The following is a 14,516-nucleotide window of genomic DNA, read 5'->3' as shown; positions in this document are numbered from 1 at the left end:
AACTCTTATCATTAATAAATTAAATAAAGCTGATCAACATCAACAGTCATTTATTTGTATTTTCTATCATTTGTCTTCCCCTCTAGTAGGTTATACTGGGAAAACTTTTGGATAAGCAATTCAAATATTTGTGGGTTTTTTTTTTTGCCAATTCACTGAAGTGTCTAAGAATAATACGTGAAAGTACATTAAAAACATAAAACCATACACATGAAAAACATTGTGAACCACTTTGCAGTGACTGCAGGGGAGTTTGGTACAACTAATGGTAAGCAAGCTTGTCTACACTGCAAAAGTCTGCTGCCTAACTTGTAAACGTAAGACTAACACTAAACATCTTATATTTCAAATATTACAGATATACTCGTTAAAAGCATATCCCCTCTTCTTCTCCTTGTTAGCCACTTTCTAGCCTGTTCTATCCTCACAGTGTTTCTCAGTAATATGAAGCTTCCTTCTGTCTTTGCACCCAGCTAACATTGCCACATTTCCTCTAGGATTTGCAGAATTCAGAAGAGGACAGGAACCAAAAGAGATGAAAATAAAATCTAGTCCAAGGAGCCCTGCATGTAATTATTGTTAAAGTTCATTACAGTGGCAATGGAGAGAAATAGAGCATTCATAATTTTGTTAAGGAGGAATGTGAACATCAAAGCCAATTGCTATGTCGCGGAGCAGGGTCAAAGCGACTTGCTTTGCTCTGCTCTGGAGTGGCTTGTGTTCCAATCAACAAACCCTTATATAAGTACTGCAGGGAGCCCGGCCAGGGCAGAAAGCAGCAATTAGAGTAAGGTTTGGCCCCAGAAGGAACTGAATCACAGAACTGAAATTGGTGACATTAGGAAGCAGACACAGGTTTTCAAACTCATCATCTCCCCTTCTTTGAGTCTCTCCCTGGTCTTTTCTATACCCTTCCTGTTCTTTCAGAGCTGCATGTCACCATCACAACCAGACTTCTCCATGGCTTGGAGTAGGAGCATATACATATCCCCTTGCTGCTTGATTGCATTGTATCACATAGCTACTTGCATGAAAGGCAGCAGGGTCCCCAAGGGAGGCCTTTTTTCTGTCTCTCTTTTTTTTCTTTTTCTTTTCTCTCTTTTTTTTTTTTTTTTTTTTTTGTGAAGCAGTTTCTATTTTTAAAGCAGTCATATACATTTATCCACATAGCATTAGAATTTATTAATGATATTTCACATTTATGAATCACATTTCAAATATCATATTCATTATGAGAATATCTTCCCTGCTCCTCCCTGTTAGCCAATTTCTAACCTATTCTATCCTCACAATGTTTCTCAGTCACATGAAGCTTCCTTTTGCATTTCCCAAATGAGAAAATCAAAGTTCTCATTGGTGAAGAGACCTGCTCCACATAGCATAAGCAATAAAATCAGGATTTGAGCCATAATCAAACCCAAATGCCACCAATATTCCTACTTCCATGTTTGCTTGGTAAAAATATGCTTTGTAGGAATGGGACTAGATAGCCCTCTTTTGCCAAATGTTTTATGAAAAGTGAAAAATCCACTGGCCTGTAGTTGTAGATTAGTTTCTGAAATTCAGCATCATTATAAGTAATACTACTACTACTAATAATAATAATATAATAAAAGAAGGGAGAAACATCATGGACAGAAATACTTGCTTCACCTCTTAAACAGCAGACTTCAATAGATTCAATTACCTTCTGCTATTGTTATATCAAAAGTGATGACCTCTTGACTCAGTCGCGATGTTTATTTTCAATGACATCAGTGCAGCAAATGTCTATTCTGTGCCTTGTATAAGCATAAGCTAATTAATAAAACTTAGACATACTCTTCTCTTTCTTACTCATGGTCTTCCTGTTTCTATTGTCATGTTGACTGTTTTATCCCTTGAATCCCTTGCAATGTTCTTTCAAATCCTTTTTAAGACTTTGAAAACAAAGCATTATTTAAAACCTATAAATGTTTAACGAATTTTTTCCACCACATCAAGAAAAGTTAAAGATGGCTAAAGAAAGATGGTTCCATGAAAATATGCTACCTGTTTCTCTTCTCCAGTCTTCCAGAAGGTGTATGTGACGACAGTGTATTTTGGAGTCTTGTAATCGCATTAAGACTGAGAGGAGACACAGGATTTGGGTACAGACTCCAGTAGAACTGAACTCTTCAATGTGTCAGCATTTGAAACAAACAATAGAATTGTCTCATGTACAAAAATGGAGCTTCCGAATGAAGTAACTTTAAGAGGAAACCAGGAACTAATGAAGTTCCATTGCATTTTTATTGGAAAAAATAATTTTAATACTAAGATGATTTATGTGCAAACAAAAGGTTTTTAAAGGATGCTTGTTTCATTGTGTGAGCAAAATAGTTTCTTTTGTAAGGACTACCACAACAACAAGGAAAACCCTGTCGAGCAAAACACTTCCACATGCTTTTTAGACCACAGCATCTAAGAAACTTCCCAAATATCAAGAAATCTGATCATGACTAAGAACATTTCCATACATTAAATTAAAAAAAATTATTTAAGCTTTGCTTTCTCATGACTGATGTGCTATTGGAATAATAGTTCAAAGTGTGTTTTGATGGTCCTTTTTTCCTGAGTACATACTACCACTCAACGAATCTTTGCTAATAAGCACTACCTCAATAAATATTTATAAACACTTCTTCTATGCAAAGCTCTTAGCAGGATATTAGGGGAATGCATAAACATAAATGAATTTGCTTTCCAGAATTGTGTGGATCAACAAGGTATAAATAATACTGTTTAAAAATGGGAGCAATAAATAGAGTATCCTGAAATTGGTCCAGGGAAGGCCTGCTGTGAGCCTCTAGCCCAGGATGGGCACTAATAACCTACCTCCCAAACTGGATACTCGCAGTATAAAAACCTGAAGCATTTGAACTGATGAGCAATTTTTAATGATCTCATTGGACTGCATAAGGTAGGATAATTACTGTACATACATATTTTTAAAACCTTATATTCAAGTCTATTTTCTAAGGATGGAATGGTATGCTGATATCCACAAGCCAGGTTAGCAATGAGGTTTTCCAACCTGGAGCACTGCACTTTTGTGGATCCTCTATTTTTGCTTCTGTTCCCTTTGCCAACAGTACTGTAAGGACGATCTAGGCTGATCCTCAACAAGGAGAATATCAACAGCCTAAGCTTCAAAGGAAGTCAAACTTTAGTTTGAACATCAGCTCCAAACTGTGTCCATTGAAGGTTGAAAAGGAACTCAGGTGAGAACTCATCTTATTAGGCAAAAGACAGGATGGTGAAAATTATCTAGAGCAATCCTGGGCATGGGCTTTCTGTTCATTATTTCATTTTTGTTACATGGGCTAAAGTCATCATTTTTAATGGTATTGATTGGATAAATCAGGGTAGAAGAATACCTTTAGTGTGAAAAGTATCTGTTCTCTCAGGACCCAAGAAAACAATAAAATGTTTAGAGGATGTTGAGATCGTTGCAGGATCATTATTTATTTATAAACACAATGAATGCCTATTCTGAACAAGCATTAGAGATATGGGAGCAAATGAGATAACAGGGTCTTTACACTGACTCTTCTAAAAGGTATGTCAAAATTAATCATGTGTGTATGGTAACTGAAGCCCCAGGTCTCTATGTGCACACAAAAGGAGCAGCTACCCAGAGATGGAATAAAAGGACAGATTTTCTGGGGAAAGGATCTTTAATCTGAAACTCAAATTGGCAGAACAGAGGAGTAGGAAAAGTGGAGTGTTCCAGGCCCTGGGAACCTTAGGCATAGATGCCCAGAGGACAAGAGAGGGTCATGGACAGGAGAGAGAAGGAGATGCTGTGGGGTCTGCACACAGATTGGTGGTGGGGGGTGGGGGACATTCTGCTCTTCAGAATCTCTGCTGCAGATACTTGCATGCCAAAATCAAAGCTGGCTGCAGTAGAGGAAGAGGCCAGAAGCCAAGACTAGACTATCTCCATGCCCTTGCACTTTAACACACACTATTTTATTTTCGTTCAGTAATGTACAGTTCCATTTACTGCCCACTCAAGCTGAATGGAGCCACAGGTTTGTGTCTGGGAACCCATGCAGGGGGTCTCAATTTATTACTATCAACCTCTGCTACTTGCACCAGATAGACTGCTAAAGGTTAGCTTTTGTGTTTGACCTTTTGCCTCCCTTCTGAAACCGTGTGGCTTGACTTCACTTTTTAATGTATTGCCTAGAAGAGAAATTGTCTCTCTTTACCACTTGCCATTCAAACGTGAGCAGCAGTGAGGGTACTTTTAAACAAATGGGTAAAACGTGATCACAGAGATGCAACACATATCAGCCAAAGAGAGGATCCCCTCACTGAGGACTCGCAATGTTGATCTCATATCTGATCTCCAGAACACCTGCATAAAAGTGAAATCAGAAATGGTGCAAATGAAGAAAGAACCATTCCAAGTCAGAATTATTATATGCAAAGCAAAAAATTTTCCCTTAAAATATTTCCTCTTCTTGGGTAGTTTATCACCAGCCAGCAAATCAAAATAAAATAAAATAAAATAAAATAAAAATAAATAAATAAAATAAAATGAACAGTGAAAAACCATACTGCTTCTGGCCTCTGGAAAGCAGGGTAAGATGTGATCATGCTTTATTACCAGTACAGAGAAATACAGGTAGGTATAAGTGATTGAGATGATTTGTATCATATCAGAACATACAATATCAGGAATTGTAATCAGTAATTCTGCAGAGAGATATGACCTTGACCCACTCTAGGCCGAGAGTATTGCTTCTTTGGCGAAAATGGAGATCTGCCCTAATGCTTACTTAGGTCCACTAATGGATACAAAGGTTGGAGAGGTCATCATACTAGCATCCCGAAGAGATAGTCATCAAGTCTTCATTTGCGCATAAGAGAGTAGTATGTGTGAAATGTTGGATAGCTACAGGAATGTAGTCAAAAAATGTACAGTTTATTCCTGGGTTGATCCATGTCATGACCAGAGACTGAATTGAACACAGTTTCATGGTTCAGCTGAATCATATGTGCCCCAAACCTGGACAGCAAAACCCACAAGGGAATTGCCCCATGTTTTCTATACCCAGGCCAGGTAAGGCACATACAAAGAATCAAAGGAAAAAAGAAAGTAAATAATAATCATCATGCTAATGCAGGATCAACAGCAAAACCCTAAAGCCAACAACACAAAAACCAAATCAAAATCTGCCTAACTCGACAACTCTGTGTTCTATATTTGTGTGATTAATTTACTACTTGTGCTTTGTACTGTTAGCTTTATCCACAGTAGCTGCATTCATGTTTAAAATAATGGCAGTATTTAAGGACAAAAAATACACACTGATTATCGCATTCCCCTTCATAAAGGTTACTTACTGTGTGGAGCAGCATGTAGACCTGTAGACCCATTTTATGCGGCAAACCTTAATTATTCTACTCCCTCACAAGATTCTACTAGTATTTAAAGTATTATTTTAGAATAAAGGTTTCACTTTGCCTAAGCATTAAGACTTAAAAAAAACATTTAACTTTGACATTTCATTTATAGGCATTTTAATTATCTGGATGGTTTCCTTTAAATGCTAGATGTAGGCAGAGGAAATTTGTACTTATATAGAAGAAAGTGCTTCCAGGACTCCCTAATTTTCATGTGTTATGAATTTTAATGTCTTATGCAGGTCAGGTTTTCATAGCCATGAAGAAGGAATACATTGACCTTAAACTATTGTACAGTTGTAACAGTATTTTTAGTCTCTGTTTGTTATGGGCAGACAGGAAATGTATTTTGTTTATGTTTTCTTTTTCAAAAGTTCTTGCAGTAGAAGTAAGAGAGCCCCAGGCATCTAAGAAAGGTCTTGCATTTTTGCTATTCTCTCTCTCTCTCTCTTTCTCTCTCTCTCTCTTTCTCTCTCTCTCCTCTCTCTGTATATATAATGAGGTATCATCAAGTAGTATCAAGACAGACTATATCTGAATGACTTAAAATCAGAGCAATATTGCCTAACAGGTAAGGGCAGCTTGACTGGCAGCAGTCCCTCCCTGCAGATAAGACCAGTCATCCACTTTGGTGCAAAGAAGATGACACTGGTTATCAGTGACCTCCACTCTTATACTCCCTGCCTGCACCCCTGGAAAAGACACTTACCCTCAGTTGTCCAGAGTCCCTATTGCTCCTGGGTACTAGGGAATTTTACTGGGCTACCTTACTTGGTTTTTTCTTCTAGAGTATACATTATGGCTATGGATATCTTGTGTCTTCTTCTACCTTATCATAAAGTAACTGTTCTCTCTACTGCTGTCTATCCAAAGTCTTGACCAACTGGTATGTTCAACAAATCTAGAATAAGCTATTAATAGTAGACACTATCTCAAATACTCTGTGAGTTATTGGAGATAGGGACAAGTGCATGTGTGAATGGAGGAAAAGGAAAATGCCAAAACATTGTTTCATTTGTCATCATTTCCTGACAATATATGCCCTTCAAGTTTGGTTACCTGAAGGCTCAATAGTTCAGCTATATTAAATGAATCACACTTCCTGTAGTTTCCAGGGTGTATAAAGTAGATGCTGAACATTATCTCTGCAGGTAATCAGATGTTCTTAAAATAAAGGTCTGGCCCTATATGATCATGTTGATAGTGTAAAAACTTTTGTTTATTAAGGAAATGAAAGTCAAAAATGTGATTTTTGCATAAATAAATAATAGTAAATCCAACATAATTTTTTGGGGAGGTAAGGGTGTAGTACTAATAATTAAAATGTTTTCTAAAGTTCCATAGTGTATATACCCTATTCATGCACTCTAGTTTATAATTAACGATTGGCATTTATGTTCTCCAAGAATTTGTGCATTCATTAATATTATCTCTTCCCCATGATGTTATAAATAGTCTCTTTGGAATCCCTAGAATAGGGCTGGGGATATAGCTCAGCTGGTAGAGTGCTTGCCTCACATGCATAAGGCCCTGGGTTCAGTCCCCAGCACCAAAAAAAAAAAAAAAAAAAAAAATCAACGAATCCCTAGAACATCCAGCATAGTACTGAGCATGCGACAAAACATTAATAAAAATTTATTATAAATATTCTTAGATTTTGCATTTGTCTTGAAGTCTCTGTGTCATACAGACTGCTGCCAACTAGTCTGCCATGACCCTTGAACTGTATGTATATGTCACCCCACAGAATCCATCTAAATGAACTCTTCGGCATCTTAAAATAAAACTCCACCAAGTTTTTTTGTTTTTTCAAATTAAGTTAAACCACAACCCACAAATGTTAGTAAAAAGAAATATTTTGAAGGTCAGAAAAATCTAGGAAGGCCCTGTCCCCCACCTCCTGAACTCTCTCCCTGGACCTGGAATGGCCATCTGTTGCTCTGGCAGATTTACAGTTCATTCACACTGTGAGTGATAGGAAGAGGAAGTGAGCAAAGCTAATCAGAGCTAAGTAGTTAACGAGCAGAGGGCTAACGAGCTGGTGAGTTAACGAGCTAAGCAGAGAGCTAATGAGCTGCTGTTTCCCACTACATACAAGCAAATATATCTTTCAGGTGATTGTTTACCTTTAGCATTCTTACCAGATGTCCATAATGACATAGCTAAGTCTTTGATGGCTCCCCAAACATCTCAATTTATAGCACACAGTCATACCTTCAGTATTAGGTATATGAAGTTTCTTTGCCATGATTGTAACCTTGAAATGAAGCCACCTTACTTTTTGACTTAGGCTGATGACCACTCCATCATGTTATTTTGCATAAATATTATGGTCATTTACATAAAATTAATGAAGATTATCTACTGGGCACCTATTCTGCACTAATTAATAGGTCTACTACTAATGATGTAGGACAGTAACAAAATTTAAAAATTAGTCTCTATCCCTCAAGAATAGGACACATAATTGGGAAGAGACCTGAAGGACAGTTGGAGGAACAGAGAAAATAGAATATTTGATGATTGTTACTAGGAAATTAGAGACCAGTATTCCATTTTGTATGTAAGCCCAGAGAGGGTGGCGAATGGAGTACTCAGGGAATATAATGCTATATTTGTGCCTTGATACTGAGGTGAAGAAACAACTAATATATACTAGAGGTGATATTAGAGAAATAAAAGAGTAAAAACATGACCTTAATCACAATTGGCTAAATATGTCATCATACCCCAAGTGAAATTTTGTATTAATTAGATGTGAAGTGCTCCCACTATCATCTGTTTCTGAATCCAGTTGGTGGTATCTCTGGCACAGTTTGTTTTCACCTGCCTATTGGATGGCAGGCAAGGTTGAACGGTTGACCTCTTAGTGAGTCACCCTGCCATGATGTTTTAGTCAAGTCTTTCACTGCTATGACTAAAAGACCTGACAAGAACAATTTTAGAGGAGGAAAGGTTTATTTGGAGGCTCATTGCCTCAGAGTTCTCAGTCCATGGACAGCCAGCTCCATTCCTCAGGGTTCAAGGTGAGGCACAATATTACGGAAGAACACTGTGGTCGAAAGAAGCAGTGTACTCCATGATCAGGAAGCAGAGACTTCGCTTGCCAGAGATAAAAGGCATGATCCCAGTGACCCACCTCCTCCAGTTACATACTACCTGTCTTCATTTACCTCTCAGTTAACCCATCAGGGGATTAATTCACAAATTGGGTTAAGGATCTCAAAACCCAAAAACTTCTCCTACAAACCTTGCATTGTCTTACATATGAGTTTTTAGAGACAGCACACATTGAAACCATAACATATGACCATAAAATGACACACACAGTATGAATTAATATAGATCAACTTAGGGGGACCCAACCAGCAAATCTTGAAAGCTCTTCATTAGTCATGTGCCCAGCAATGAGGAACTGGCTGCCATCTTGTTGTTTATTGCCCAAATGGGTAGTTTTCAACTACAGATGAATTTGATTTCCCAGGATTACATTCAAGAATATCTAAAATCATTTTTTGACTGTTACAAATGAATGAAAAAATAAAAACCTCCACAATAAAGAATTATCTGATCTAAATATCAGCAGGACCAAACTGGAAAATTGTGACCTAATCTACTCCTTGAAAAAAGGGCCATTTTTCTGGTTCTCACAAAGTTTAATATTCCAACTGATATTTTGTAATTTTTAGATATTTACTTTTGATTCCTTTTGTATACCACTGCTTTCATTTCCATCAAATTTGTCATCATATTCAATGTTTAATAATTCTTTCCTTTATTCAATAAATATTTCCTGTACCAAGAAGAGGAAAAACTTTGTGTTTGAAGTTACCAAGAAGAAAAAGGAGATCTTGAATATGTGAGTTATTCCTAGATCAGAATATATAAGAGCTTTGCATACAAAATCAAGATAACAAGTAACTTCTGATGCATGTTGGCAATACAGAGAAAGTCACGGTAGATAATATTTATCTATGCAACCAATAATAAAAATTACTTTTAGGTGTAACAGTTACAGACTGTTAAATGGACATTCCATTTTCTGATATTTCTTTTGCATTCATTCAATCATTATTCCTTCATTAAAAATAATAAAAAGATGGTTAATGGAGAGTATACTGTGGCAATGATTATTCTTGACATCAAAAGAAAAATTAAAGTGGTGAATAAAGAAAGAAGATTACCTTATGGAGCTAATCTTAAATGGGAACATTAAGAAACAAAGGAATAGAGATCCAGGTAAGATGGTACACACTGTAGTCCTAGCTGCTGGGGAGGTTCAGGTAGAAGGATTGCAAGTTTGAAACCTTGGCAATCTATTGAGACCCTATCTCAAAAAATAAAAAGGTCTAGAAATGTAGCTCAGTGGTAAAGCACCCCTGGGTTCAATCTCCAATACCACAACAAAGAAAAAGAGGGCAATCTATTTTAGAGAGAGTTATCAGGTCAGGGAAGTTCACACTAATGGTGTGAACACCACTAGAGACTGGATTGGGTAGAAAAACAAAGACTTAAAGTGATCTAAGAAAAAATTATCTCAGGTAATGAATTAGGACAAATGTTTATACAGGATAAAAAACAGGACTGAGCTGTTCACCAGGAGCAAGGCCACTGTGGATGAATACTAATGAGGAGGTAGAAGATGAGGGTAGAGAGTGAGCAGGGTTGCCATGGAGGATTAGGTTCTCTTCAACTTGTAATTGTCAGTTGTTGAAGGAATTTTGGCAGAGGAGTGTCATTAAATTATTTAGAATTTAGAACATTTACTACGGTTAGTCTATGTTTTCAATGGTGTGAAAACGGAAGGATCACTAAGATTAAGGAAGATGGAGAGGAGTAAGTCTCTTGAATGAAGCAGGGGAAGCAATCATAAAGTGTTTCTTTTTAAGAAATATTAACGAGAAAGTAGGAACATTTCAGACAGAAAGCACAGTTCCCTAGATCATCATTTTATTCCATTCTGTTGTCCTTACATCCTCAACAAGGGACAGCTCCTTTTACATCAGCCCATTCATTAAAAATCAACTCATTGTCTCCTCACTCATTGCACATTGAATAAATTTCTAGTTCTTTAGACTATCATTAATATCATTCCAATGATAGGTTCTAGGTAACCCGCCTCTACATTTTCCTGATACTATTTTTTCAAAATAATTAATTGATTAATAATTATCAATAAATATTTATTATTGGTATTATTATTGATTCTGAGGAGTGAACTCAGGGACATTCTACCACTGAGTTAATATACCCAGATCTTTTTAATTTTTAATTTTTAATTTGAGACAGGTGTCTCTAAGTTGCCCAGTCTGCCTTGAACTTTGGATCTTTATGCCTCGGCCCCCCAAATTGCTGGGATTACTGGTGTGCACCACCTAACCAAGCTCTGTTTTTCATAATTCTTTAAGGACTGGTGAAATCAAATGTATTTTAGTTGCTTATGTTCAGTTTATGACTTTTTTTCATGCAGTATGTTTCTCTTGATAATTCTATATTTAATGTTTTTCCCAGCTCTGCACAAGAATGGTCTCTATGGTAAGCATTAAGTAGCCTTCCCTTCCTCTCAGTTGTCCACATTTCTGAATCCGTGGGGCTCCTCTTAAATCTTTTTATATCCATTCCTTCTTTTGTGCTGTAAATTCCTCAAAGGGAGAAGCTATGACTACTTTGTCAATGGCACTTATGGATAGCTTGGCTTGGCAACTTGTATGGAGTTGCTTAATAAAAAATTTGTCAAGTGACTATTCAGGAAATCTCCAAAGAGGAAGGAGACATTGATATAAAACTGAAGTATGGGGCAGGATTTGGATGAAGAAAAGAGGGAAATATGATTATTGATGAGAGAAACAGAAACTTGAGTTAGCAGAATTGAAATGTATTTCCTGAGTGACCAGGGAGAATATACTAGCAAGATAGCTTGGGTTTGTATTATATGAGATATTTTATGCTAAGCTGAGTAATATTGAATTTTATTCTCTTATATTTTCCAACTTCTTTTACTTTAGGACAGTCATAAAATATAACATTGAAGCCAAATGGAGGCCGAAGTTGAACAACTTCAAGAAACTAAATTGTCATTCAAGATGATCCCAAAGATCATGGATTGCAAAATCTTATGTGAAAGAAAATTCCATAGAGTTCCCAATAATCTATAGCTAGTAACAAGACATTGTTAAGATAAGAACCTTAAATTTACTCTGCTATGCACAGGGCAGACAGAATCAAGTTTTGAAAATAAGAGTTGGCATGTAGGCATGAATTGGTTGGGAATATGGGGGTCTGAGTCGAGAGAGCTTAGACTGGATTCAGGATTGGCTCATAGAAGACATCCATCTAAATCACAGTAGAATTTGTAACCAGTAAACATTTATTTAATCTGTATTGCATAAATTTGTTCATTTCAAAATTATTAAGTGTTTTCCATATGTGGGGTGTTATTATAGGCATTTAATATAGCAGAAAAGCAAGCAAAAAAAGTGGTGGGAGTGGGCAGGGCTTACAGATAAAAGTCTTCCTGGACATGCAATTTATGTTCTAGGCAAATGGGTTTGACCTGGTGAAATGTTATCCATCGTAAGATAACAAGGTTTCAATGAGGTTTTCTTAGTTTAAAACTAAGTAAGGATTTTGCTAGAGGTTGTGTTCAGGAATGGAGTCAAATCTCTAGGAAAAGAAGGTTATGTTGGAGTTACACTTCTATAAAGAGCACTGGAATATACTCAGAAAACCCTGTCAGTGTAACTCTTCTTGGATATGTGTACAGTATCAAGAGAACGTAGCAAGAAACTAGGAATTTAGGCATACTTCTTCACTGTGCCAGACCAAGGACAGTCTGATTTATTTCCTATCTCAACTCCACTTGAGAATGAATCCCCACCCACTCTATTTAGAATTTATGCTGAGATGAAAATAAGTTGGACATTAAAGTTGCAGGACACTGATTTTTAGTATAATAACTCACAGTGGCAGTATAGAGGTAATGGTCTTAAAAAATTCAGTACTACCTACAACTTATTTCAATCACTTTCTAATTATTTGATGAGGACCAATAAACTTAAGCTGCTAATGTTCAATACCTCTTTGTATAAAGTATCTATTTCACAGGGTGTTTATATGTGTGTGTGGTGTATGTGTTTATTGACAAACACACACACACATTCTTTTGTATGCATATGAAAATGAAAAGAGATGCTTTATTTAAAATTTATAATATAATGTCTAACACATGAGAACACTCAAAGTTGACAGCTATCATTATTTCATTTTCACAGTGGCAATTACTAAAAATAAAAGCAAAAGCAGAGAATGGCAGGGTTGGTGTTGAAGCAGTGATAGACAGAGAAGATGGGGAAGATGTGTTAGGGAAGGAGGGAAAAGGAAGAATGAATGATTTTGGATTGCACACAATCTCATTTTTGTCCTGACTGATGAAGAGAAAGTGAAGAAACCTTGTATCATGAGACAGAGTTTCATTCAATAAAATGTGTAAAAGGTCAATCTCCTGGGAGAATTGTCACCTGGATATTGATTTGCATGCAATCAATTAAATCAACTAAGATTTAATATTCCTATGTGTAGAATGAAGATGATCTTAATATTTCCACAAGATTATCTAGAGGATCATTAAAGTCTTGAATGTGAAAGTGCCTACTCTAATGCTTAATCAATGATAAGTGCTTGAAAAACACTGATTCACCAAATTTGTTTGGAGTTGGATAAAAATTGTCAAGAGAAACATTGGTTCTTGACAAAGCCACCATGATGGTCAAGTTGGCTGGGCCACAATATTGATATTTGGTCACATAATTTCTAGTTTGGGATGAGATTAACAGTTAAATTGGAGGATTTTTAGTCAAGCTAAAAATAAATTCATAAATTTCATAAATTTGACATGGAATCATTGAATCAGTTGATGGCCTTAAGAGAACAGAGACTGAGCTACCTCCCATGAGTGAGAAGAAATTCTACCAGCATCATGGAACTGGAGTTGCAACCCTTCCCTGTCTCCAGCCTATTGGTCTGCCCTGCAGAGTTTGGATTACTGAGCAAGTCACCATAAACTTGGGAGCCAATTCCTTGGGATGGATCAAAAATCATTTTCTCTCTCTGTCTCTCTCTCTCTCTCTGTCTCTCTCTCTTTTTACACACACACCACACACACCCCATAACATACATCATACATACTGCTTGGTTCTCCATTCCTTTCTTTCTCTGGAGAACGTTGCTGATCTTTCTCTGAAGAACCCTGACTAGTACAGCAACTAATTGTTGCACTCAAAAAAATTTAGAATTCTAAGAAAACAGCAGAGGGTCACCTTTCTTAATGGGACAGAGATAGACCTAGAAAAGTCTTGTAACAATATATTGATAAAAATCAGAAAAGATATTGACTAGTACTGAGATGAAGATATGAAGAAATGTTGCTTAATAGCATTCACTGCAAAAAAAAGCTGTAAAATTTGAAATATGCTGAGAAATTTTATGACTATTAGATAAGCAATTGTTTATTTCTTAGTTAAATTTAACTCTTCTTAATTAAAGTTCGTACTTAAGGTAACCATTTCAAATACATTTTTATAATTGAAATATTTGAATTACATGGACCTGATGATATTTAAAAACTGTTTTTTATATTCTTCCTTAACAAGATCCCAAAAGTGCAAGAAGTTAAATCAAGAATCAATAAATGAGATGGATTCAAACTAAAAAGCTTTTCAGCAATAGAAACAATCAATAATATGAAGAGAGAGCCTACATATTGTGAGAAAATCTTCACCACATGCACATCAGATAAAGCATTAATCTCTAGGATATATAAAGAACTCAAAAAACTTAACACCATAATAACCCAAATAACTCAATCAATAAATGGGCTAAGAAACTGAACAGACACTTCACAGAAGATATACAATCCATCAACAAATATATGAAAAATATTCAACATCTCTAGCAATTAAGGAAATGAAAATCAAACTACTCTAAGATTTCATCTCACTCCAATCAGACTTGCAATTATCAAGAATACAAACAACAATAAATATTGGCGAGGATGTGGGGAAAAAGGTACACTCATACACTGC

Source organism: Sciurus carolinensis, chromosome 15 (assembly GCF_902686445.1).
Source record: "Sciurus carolinensis chromosome 15, mSciCar1.2, whole genome shotgun sequence".
Lineage (NCBI taxonomy): Eukaryota > Metazoa > Chordata > Mammalia > Rodentia > Sciuridae > Sciurus > Sciurus carolinensis.
Note: the sequence above shows the minus strand (reverse complement) of the source record.